Source organism: Tachyglossus aculeatus, chromosome 18 (assembly GCF_015852505.1).
Source record: "Tachyglossus aculeatus isolate mTacAcu1 chromosome 18, mTacAcu1.pri, whole genome shotgun sequence".
Classification (NCBI taxonomy): Eukaryota; Metazoa; Chordata; class Mammalia; order Monotremata; family Tachyglossidae; genus Tachyglossus; species Tachyglossus aculeatus.
The window spans coordinates 28,064,977-28,075,917 of NC_052083.1; the positions used below are offsets into that span (position 1 = coordinate 28,064,977).

The 10,941-nt window shown below is 43.1% G+C and overlaps 1 non-coding gene across 1 annotated transcript; it reads right to left on the reverse strand.

The window, feature by feature from the left end:
• Positions 1–10,033: 10,033 nt before the first annotated feature.
• On the reverse strand, positions 10,034–10,171 carry LOC119940512. The gene has a single exon (XR_005454986.1). It is a non-coding gene; the product is annotated as a small nucleolar RNA SNORA7 (small nucleolar RNA).
• Between the last annotated feature and the right edge of the window lie 770 nt (positions 10,172–10,941).

Sequence of the window (10,941 nt, forward strand, 5' to 3'; positions counted from 1 at the left end):
TACTAATCACTTGGGAAAATATACCAATAAACAGACACATTCCCTGCCCACAAGGAACTCACAGTCTAGAGAGGAAGGCAGACGCTAATGTAAATAAATGAATAGGGCAGACCCATCTCATTGAAGAGAAAACTTGTCTATGTGATTTTAACAGGACCTGATTATCTTGTAAATTCCTCAGAGCTCAGTTGAGTGCTTGGAACATAGTAAGCACTTAACATACCTCTGAGAACTTAAGGCATTTGGTATTTGCCCCACGTTCAGCTCCACTACATTCATGTATATGTTTACAAACTCTATATTATAAAGTATTATAAAGGATATTAATGTATTTCTCCATTCTAGACTGTAAGCTCATCATAGGCAGGGAACATACCTACATCTCTGTTATATTGTGCTCTCCTAAGCACTTAGTGTAGTGCTCTGCACCCAATAAGCACTCAATAAATATCATTGATTGACTGATTAACAAATACAATAATAGCGGTGATTATTATTAATAATAACAATAATAATAATCCAGATGGTTTTCTGTCTTCCACAGGAATTTGGGCAGAGAGGCTAGTCATGACTCTTCTTTTCATAAAATTTAAATTGAGCTGCAAAGTAGTCATTGAGAATTCTAAATTCACTGCTATTCTTTGGAAATAAATGATGGTTAGTCCTTGTTCAAACCTGACCATGTTATATTCATTTCCAGAAATGCCTTCTGGAATGCTGAGAGGACTTCACAGAACCAAGGAAATGATTGTTTCAGTTACTCTGTGTTTTCCAGTTCTAATAATAATAATAATAAATTTTGGTATTTGTTAAATGCTTACTATTGTGCCCGGCACTGTACAGGCCAGGCGCTGGGGTGGAGACAAGCAAATCAGGTTGTACACAGTCCTTGTCCCACATGGGGCTCACCATCTCAATCCCCACTTTACAGATGAGGTAACTGAGGCCCAGAGAAGTGAAGTGACTTACCCAAGGTCACACAGCAGACAAGTCGTGAATCTGGAATTAGAACCCATAACCTTCTGACTCCCAGGCCCATGCTGTCTCCATTATGCCATGCTGCTTCTCTTTCCCTTGTCTTTGCATTTGAAGAAGAAGCCATGAAGACCAAGATATATCAGGCAATTATTTTTGTTTACTCCTTGTCCTTTCCCTCTTCACACACACACACACACACACACACACACACACACACACACACACACACACACACACACACACACACACACACACACACACACACACACACACACACACACACACACACACACACACACCCCCCCCCCCCACAAGCTTTGTTTTTGGTCAGACATCTAAGGCTAGATAAAGGGAAGGGAAACTCCACACTCCTTCCTCTGCTCAAGGCTTTTCTACTTTATTAGTTTCATTTGTAATAAAATGAGAGATGGGGTGACTATAACAACAACAGCAGTGGTATTGATGGAGTGCTCACTTTGCGCAGAGCACTGTACTAAGCGCTTGGGAGTAGACAATGCAACAGAGCATCGAGTGTAGAGAGGAGCTTACAGTCTAGAAGGAATAAAACTGTTTGGGGTAAAGTATGTGCGTATTTGGGGGGACCTGTCCACATGTTTTGTTTTGTTGTCTGTCTCCCCCTTCTAGACTGTGAGCCCGTTGTTGGGTAGGGACCGTCTCTATAGGTTGCCAACTTGTACTTCCCAAGCGCTTAGTATAGTGCTCTGCACACAGTAAGCGCTCAGTAAATACGATTGAATGAATGAATGAATGATGTGTGTGTATGTGTGCAAGAAAAGAGGAAGAGAAGTTTGTATCAAAATTGTTTTAGTGTTTGGCTTAGTGTCTCTGGGTAACTTTGTGAAGCCTTTTTTGTTCCTGATCAATTGGATACCTTTGTAGTTTCTGCTTAGGGTGCCTGCCTCTGAAACTCTGACTCTACCATGCCTTGATGAGAAGGCCTATTTACATATTCTCAATTTAATCTAATATAGGTACTAATTGATTATGCCTGAATGTCGCAAACTCTGATTATCTGTTCAAGGGACTCTGGAAAAAGAAAAAGAGAGATTACATTTGAGGAGAGGCATTTGCATTCTGTGGGTCAAGGAAAGAATCCTTACTTAATGGATCCCAGAAGCCTAGTAAATATAGCCTGTGCGTCGGCCTTGAAACTAAATAAATAACGGTCTGGTCCAGTTGAGGAGCAGGGTGGCCTGGTGGAAGGAAAGCATGCAGGACTGGAGGTCAAATCTCGGCTCTGCCACTTGCCTGCTGTTTGACCTTGGCCAAGTCACTTAACTTCTCTGTGCCTCAGTGCCCTCATCTGTAAAATAATAATAATAATGATAACTGTGGTATTTGTTAAGTGGAGAAGCAGTGTGGCTCAATGGAAAGAGCACAGGCTTTGGAGTCAGAGGTCATGGGTTCAAATCCTGTCTCTGCCAATTGTCAGCTATGTGACTTTGGGCAAGTCACTTAACTTCTCTGGGCCTCAGTTCCCTCATCTCTAAAATGGGATTAAAACTGTGAGCCCCCTGTGGAACAACCTGATCACCTTGTAACCTCCCCAGCGCTTAGAACAGTGCTTTGCACATAGTAAGCACTTAACAAATACAATCATTATTATCATTATTACTATTAAGTGTTTACTGTGTGCCAAACACTGTTCTAAGCAATGGGGTAGACACAAGGTAATCAAGTCTTACACAGCCCCTGTCCCCCAAAGGGCTCATAGTCCTAATTCCGATTTTACAGTTGAATAGCTGAGGCACAGAGAAGTGAAGTGACTTGCCCAGGTCACACTGCAGAAGAGTGGTGGAGCCAGGATTAAAACCCAGGTCCTTCTGACTCCCGGGCCCGCGCTCTATCCACTACGCCAAGCTGCTTCTCCGCAAACCGTGCTATATCACTAAGAAGCGTGGCTCATTGGAAAGAGCCCAGGCTTGGGAGTCAGAGGTCATGGGTTCAAATCCCGGCTCCACCATTTGTCAGCTCTGTGACTTTGGGCAAGTCACTTAACTTCGCTGTGCCTCAGTTCCCTCATCTGGAAAATGGGGATTAAGACTGTGAGCCCCACGTGGGACAACCTGATCACCTTGTATCCTCCCCAGCACTTAGAACAGTGTTTTGCACATAGTAGCGCTTAACAAATGCCATCATTATTATGAGACTATGAGGGTGGCCACTGAAGCTAAAGAGTGGAGACTCTAGCCCGAAACAAGTGAACACTCCATCCTACAGTGGCTTATGGGATTTGTCCCATTAGACTGTAGATGTAGGCTTCTCAAGTGCAAGGATCATCATCATCATCATCATCGTATTTATTGAGCACTCACTGTGTGCAGACCACTGTACTAAGCGCTTGGGAAGTACAAGTTGGCAACATATAGAGACAGTCCCTACCTAACAGTGGGCTCACAGCCTAAAAGGGGGAGACAAAGAACAAAACCAAACATACTAACAAAATAAAATAAATAGAATAGATATGTACAAGTAAAATAAATAAATAGAGTAATAAATATGTACAATATGTACAAGGATCATGTCTTGCAACTCCATTGTACTTTCCCAAGCACTTCATACAGTACTCTGCACAACTAGAGCACGGGCCTGGGAGTCAGAAAGACCTGGGTTCTAATCCTGGCTCCCCCACATGTCTGCTCTGTGACCTTGGGCAAGTCATTTCTCCTCTCTGGGTCTCAGTGACCTCACCTATAAAATGAGGATAAGAGTGTGAGCCCCAAGTGGGATAGGGACCATGTGTACAACCTGATTAACTTGTATCTATTCTAGCACTCAGATCAGTGCTTGGCACATAAGTACCATAATTACTATTATCATTTTTATTATTAAGCACACAATCAATACCATTGATTGATTGTTTGATTGAGTGATGTCCAGGGAACCCTGGAGACTGAAAATATCAGAGAATTGAAGGGGGATTTGGGTCAATTATGGAAAAATGATCTCTAGTGGCTCATTAAGGGGAGAATGTGTCAGGAAAAATTAAGGAACAGCATAGTCCAGTGGAAAGCACATGGGCCTGGGAGTCAGAGGTCCTGGGATCCAGTCCTGGCTCCACCACTTGGTTGCTGTGTGAACTTAGACAAGTCACCTGTCTTCTCTGTGCCTCAGTTATCTTGTCTATAAATTGGAGATTAAGACTATAGTAATGATGATGGTATTTAAGTGTTTAATAAATACCAAGCACTGTTCTAAGTGTCCCCATGTGGGACATGGACTGTGTCCAACCTGATCATCTTGTATCTATCAGATAGATACAAGATATATCTTGTATCTGTATCTTGTATATGGCACATTGTAAACACTCAACAAATACTATTTTAAAAAAAGGATGTTAGATTGTTCATATTCCTAAATTTAGGACAAATATCACCATCATACAGTCCACTTGAGAATCTGAGAGAGACATGATTTTCCTACTCTCTTTCCAAAGTGTTTTTTTCTCCATTTGTTTTCTAAGTCCTGTATTAATAAAGGACCTTGGAGAATGTTACATTTCTGATGCCTTTCCTCAGTAGATATGGAGAAGAGGGTGAACCATTTCTTTTCTATTTTGCAAAACAAAAAAAAATTCTGCAGATAATGAAAGTCATGGCATTGATTCAAACTGGCTCCGAGAGAAAAATCTTGTTACCGGAGACAAACGATTGAGCTCGCAAAGAGGAAAAGAGGGGAATGGCTCCGAAGTTGCTCTAGGAAACTTGTGCACATTTTGGGATGGATTTACATTTTGATGCACGCTTCCCAGTTTCAAATCACTTTAACAGGACTCTACTTGTGGGGAATTAATTCCAAATATTCTAGTATTATTAAGTGCTTTCCATGTGCTAAGCGCTGGGGAAGATACATGACATTCAAATAGAACTCAGACTCTCTTCTGCAAAGGGCACACATTCCAAGGGTCAGAAACAGAATAGTGTTTGACACATACCATTAAAAAGAAAAACAAATGACAGCAGGTATCTTATTCCCATTTTACAGATGAGGAAACTGAGGCCCAGAGAGGTTAAAGTGACACATAGTCTGGTGTCAGAGCTTGGACTAGAAACTAGACTAAGGAAGCAGCGTGGCCTACTGTAAAGAGCTCGGGCCTGGGAGTCAGAGGACCAGGGTACTGATGCCGGCTATGCCACTTGCCAGCTGTGTGACCTGGGGGAAGTCACTTCACTTCTCTGTGCCTGTTACCTCATCTGTAAAATGGGGATTGAGATTGTGAGCCCCATGTTGGACAGGAACTGTGTCCAACCCAATTACCTTGTATCTACCCCAGCATGTAGTACGGTCCCTGGCACATAGTAAGCGCTTAACAAATACCATAATTATTAAGTATTATTATTGATATTCAACCCCCCCCAACTCTTCTCTTCCCCTCCCTCACCCCACTTTTCAATGAAAGAGCAGGTCAGAAAATCAAGTAAGTGGGACTCAACCGAATTATAGAGAGCCGATCAATCGATGGTACTTACTGAGCGCTTATTGTATGCAGAGCACTGTACTAAGCTCTTGGGAGATTAAAATGTAATGGAGTTAATGGACATGTTACTCTCTACTTTTTAGATTGGAAGCCCCCTGCAGGTCGGGGAATGTGTCTCTTCTGCTGCTGGTTTGTCTCCCCCAATGCTTAGCACACTGCTTTGCTCCTAAAGTAAGAAATACCATTATTGGAGACTGGAAGGTTAAGCAAATATCACCCCAGCTGAAAATGGAAATTTCCTCGACAAGCTTTTTGTAATTCTTCTCCCTTTGAGAAGTTGTGTGGACTCCCCCTTGTGGCTAGTACGGAAGTGGAATTCCCGTGATAGGCTGCAAAAGTACCAGCACCCAGATACATTCTTTTTGATATAGTACTTGTTAAGCGCTTACTATGTGCCAAGCGCTGTCCTAAGCACTGGAGTATATACCAGTTATTCAGGTTGGACACAAGTCCCTGTTCCACATTGGGCTCACAGTTTAAGTAGGAGGGAGTAGGATTTAATCCCCATTTTACAGAATGGGTAACTGAGGCCCAGAGAAGTTAAGTAACTTGCCCAGGGTCACACAGCAAACACATGCATTCATTTGTTCATTCAATCGTATTTATTGAGCACTAACTGTGTGCAGAGCACTGTACTAAGTGCTTGGAAAGTACAATTAGGCAACAGGTAGAGACCACCCAACAATGGGCTCACAGTCTAGAAGGGGAGTTACAACAGAGTTGGCAGACACTTTCCCTTCCCACAAGAAATTTACAGTCTCAAAATCATGTCTGCTGTCTTAAATCCAGCACTATCGGTATGTAGTTTAATAATTGCAGTATTTGTTACGTGCGTACTATGTGCCAGGCACTGTACTAAGCGCTGTACAAGCAAATCAGGTTGGACCCAAACCCTGTCCCATGTGGGGCTCACAGTCTTGATCCCCATTTTATAGATGAGGTAACTGAGGCCCAAAGAAGTGAAGTGACTTACCCAAGGTCACCCAGCAGACAATTGTCTGTAAAAATAAATGCTCCTGTCACCCTCTGAAACTTCCTGTAAGAGACTCCACGTAGAGGGCAAAAATTTGTTTTATTCTACATACATGTCATGAGTAACATGCATGGGTTCTACAGCAGAACCATAACTCTCTTAAATTGATGTGTCGGCAAACTCAAACTCAATGTATTTTTCACACAGTATATTTTACAGTCAGAGAACCTTCTCTAATCGGAATAAAGCAATTTGGCTTGCTGTCATTGCTCACTGAAAACATATGAGCTAGTTGGCATGTATGATCCTCAGATTTATCAGCATCTCTGATCTAGTGTTTCGGAGGCTCAGGTCTACAGCACCTGATAGAAGGGGATTTTTATGAATGCCTTTAGCTGTGGATCCAAGTGGCTAGATTTATTCCTCGGGTTCAGAAATGCTTTATTTATTGTCTCTATTCCCCAAATTTTCCAGTCCAGAGGAGATTCTGGTATGCATTTTAGTTTTGAACTATGAGCACTTTATCTTTCCCCTTCTCCTAAGCTTAGCAATCCTAGAAGTAGTAGCAGCAGAAGTAATAGTAGTAGTTGTCACATGTGGAACAGGGACTGTGTCTAATCTGCTTATCTTGATTCTACCCCAATGCTTAGTACAGTGCTTGGTACATAGTAAGCACTAAACACACACCACAATTATTATTAGTAGTAGTAATAAGTCATCATTGTAGTAGTAGTAATAGTGATAGTAGCGTATGGCCTAATGAGAAGAAAAATGGCTTAGTTGATAGAGCACAGGCCTAGGAGTCAGAAGGGCCTGGGTTCTAATCCCAGCTCCTCCACTGGCCTGCTCTGTGACCTTCTCTGGGCCTCAGTTCCCTCATGTGTAAAATGGGGATTGAGCCCCATTTTACAGATAAGGGAACTGAGGCACAGAGAAGTGAAGTGACTTGTCTATGGTCACCAGCAGTCAAGTAGCAGGGCCAAGATTAGAACCCAGGTCGTTCAGACTCCAGGTCCATGCTCCACCCACTAGGCCAAGCTGCTTCTGACAGGGCGCCCACACCACTACCCCCCAATCGTACCAAGCTGCCCTGACTTCTAACCCTGGACTCTCAGGGGGTCACTCACCTTGCGCACCCCCCGAAGCCAGTCCTGAATGTGACACTCCACTCCCATCCAAAACAAACAGCTCTTGATCTAGAGTCAGTCCAGTGGCATTCACTGAGCTCCTACTGGATATAGAGCACTGTAGTAGATGCTTTGCACTAGGGCAATAGAATTATTAGTCACAATCCCTGCCCTTCAATAGCTTAGGGAATGTGTCTGTTTATCGTTGTATTGTACTCTCTCAAGCACTTAATGTTCTGCACACAGTAAGCGCTCAATAAATACGACTGAATGAATGAATGAATACACTCTGGTGGAAAGAGTGCTTCCGGACAATTTATTCCAGGTAAACCACATTTCTAAAGGGGAAAGATTGGGAGGGGTAGATTAAATCCCAAAGGGCTTCAGATTTCGAAAGCCAAATCTCAGTAGGATGGAAATCCAGGTTTATCCGGAGGAGAGTCTTCAAGGCTGGGTGTCCGTGCATTGACATTCCAACTATTTATTGATAAAATGGGTAAATGTGGAAATTAGTCTTAGGAGTTGTCTACCGGTGTCTGTTAGTTTCTCTGGCCTCCTAAAACATAGCCCCAGGCCCTTCTGGAGGTAGAATCATATTGTGCTTGGCAATAAACCCATAATTGATTATGCCACGGAGCTTTAATATGGCTGGAGAAATGAAATCTCGAAAGTAAACACATTCGGAATGTTGCTAGCAGGCGGAATTTAAAACTGCTTTTAGGAATGAACTGGGATTATTCCTTCCCAATAATGACTCGATTTGAGCCACTGTACCCCAGAGTTGCAATGTGAGAGCTGAGTCAAGCTTGGCTTCTCCCTGGGCTGCCTTTAAAGAACTTTATCCTGCATTTTGCACCTGTAAATTTTCGGAGACAAAAATTCAACTTGGAAATTATCTACTGTGGGCCGGACAAGGTCACCGATCTCCTAGCAGCAGCCTCTTTCTGGGTCCAGATGCAATCACCATTGCTAGCATTACCATCTGAGAGGGAGCGGATTTATTTTTGTTCTGTAATACGAGCAATTATGCCATATTGCCACCCATCCTGGGGAGCAAGAGAAGGAGAGTTTTGAGGAAGAGTATTAGATTGTCTTAATAATTTGCCTTTTGAAAAGAGGAAGCTAAAGATTCCAGATGATAGGAAGGGCTTCCTTGGGTGATCTTTCAGGACAGGTTTGGGGTATTTTTATGGCATTTGTTAAGCATTTACTATGTTCCAGGCACCATACTAAGCGCTGGGGTAGGTACAAGTTAATCGGGTTGGACACAGTCCATGACAGTTACTTAAAGGAAGAATATCCACTGGCCCCGAGCTGAACAGCAATTTCATATCTTCGCCGTCTGGAAATCAGAGGAGAAAATCAGAGGAGGAAATCAGGACGCTTGGGAGAGCATGACAGATTTGAAGACACAATCCCTCCGAACAGGGAACTTCCAATCTAGCAGATAATAATAGTGATATTTGTTAAGTATTACTATATCCCATGCATTATTCACCTGCTTCCAACCTCGAAGCAGCACAGCATGGCTCCAGGGAAAGAGCCCGGGCTTGGGAGTCTGAGGTCCTGGGTTCGAATCCTGGCTCCACCACTTGTCAGCTGGATGACTTTGGGCAAGTCACTCCACTTCTCTGGGCCTCAGTTACCTCCTCTGTAAAATGGGGGTTAAGACCGTGAGCCCCCCCCCCCCCCCCCGCCGTGGGACAACCTCATCACCTTGTAACCTCCCCAGCGCTTAGAACAGTGCTTTGCACATAGTAAGTGCTTAAAAAATACCATCATTATATAGGAAGCAGCAAGGCTCAGTGGAAAGAGCCCGGGCTTTGGAGTCTGAGGTCAGGGGTTCGAATCCTGGCTCTGCCACAAGTCTGCTGTGTGACTTTGGGCAAGTCACTTCACTTCTCTGGGCCTCAGTTCCCTCATCTGTAAAATGGGGATTAAGACTGTGAGCCCCCTGTGGGACAACCTGATCCCCTTGTAACCTCCCCAGCACTTAGAACAGTGCTTTGCACATAGTAAGCACTTAATAAATGCCATGATTATTATTATTATTATTATTATTATTATTATCTTTGATGCAATACGTTATTTGGCATCTTTAAGTTTCCTGTGTGAAGGACCATCATCGAACCTAATTATCCCTTGTAGCAATCCGTGTCATGGGAAATAAACACTTTGCTTTTTCTTTCTTTCTCTGGAAACAATCCAAAGCAGGGTATTGTTCAGTACTTGTCTTGTGTCATGCTGTCGAGTCATTTCTGACCCATAGCGACACCATGAACACATCTCTTCCAGAATGCCCCATCTCCATCTGCAATCATTCTGGTGGTGTATCCAGAGAGTTTTCTTGATAAAAATCTGGAAGTGTTTTACCATTGCCACCTTCCGCACAGTAAACTTGAGTCTCCGCCTTCGACTCTTTCCCATGCCGCTGCTACCCAGCATGGATGAGTTTTGAGATGTAGCAAATTGCTTTCCACTCGCTAGCCACTGGCCAAGCTAGGAATGGAATGGGTAGTCCTCTGCTTGACTCTCCCTCGCGTAGCCAAGACTGGTAGAGTACTGGAAACTCTCCAGGTGTGACCCTGAGAGGGGGTTCAGTGCTTACTATTTGGGTATATAGATATCTATGCCTATCCATCTATTTAAATATATCTAGTTAGATAAGGTAGATAGATAGGTAGATAGATTTATTCAGTCAGTCAGTCATATTTATTGAGCACTTACTGTGTGCAGAGCACTGTACTAAGCACTAGGGAGAGTACAATACAACAATAAATAAACACAGTCCCTGCCCACAATGAGCTTACAGTCTAGAGTCGGGGAGACAGACACTGAGAGGCAACGTGACCTGTAGGATAGAGCATGGGCCTGGGAGTCAGAAAGTCATTTGTTCTAATCCCGGCTCTACCACTTGTCTGCTGCGTGACCTTGGGAAAGTTACTTTACTTCTGGGCTTCAGTTCCCTCATCCATAAAATGGGGATTAAGACTGTGAGTCTTATGTGGGATAGGGACTGTGTCCAACCCCATTATCTTGTATCTACCCCAGTGTTTAGAAAAGTACCTGGCACGTAGTGAGCACTTAACAAATACAATTATTATTATTTATTAATATAAAAAATTCCTTTAAGGAAAATCAGTTTCAACCATACTCTACCCCTCCCATTCATTCGTTCATTCATTCATTCATTCATTCATTCAATTGTATTTATTGAGCACCTGCTATGTGCAGAGCATAGATATATTCATGGTATTTGTTAAGCACTTCTTAAGTGCCAGACACTGTGCAAAGCACTGGGTTAGACACTAACTAATCAGGTTGGACACAGTCCATGTCCCACATGGGGCTCCCATTCTTAATCC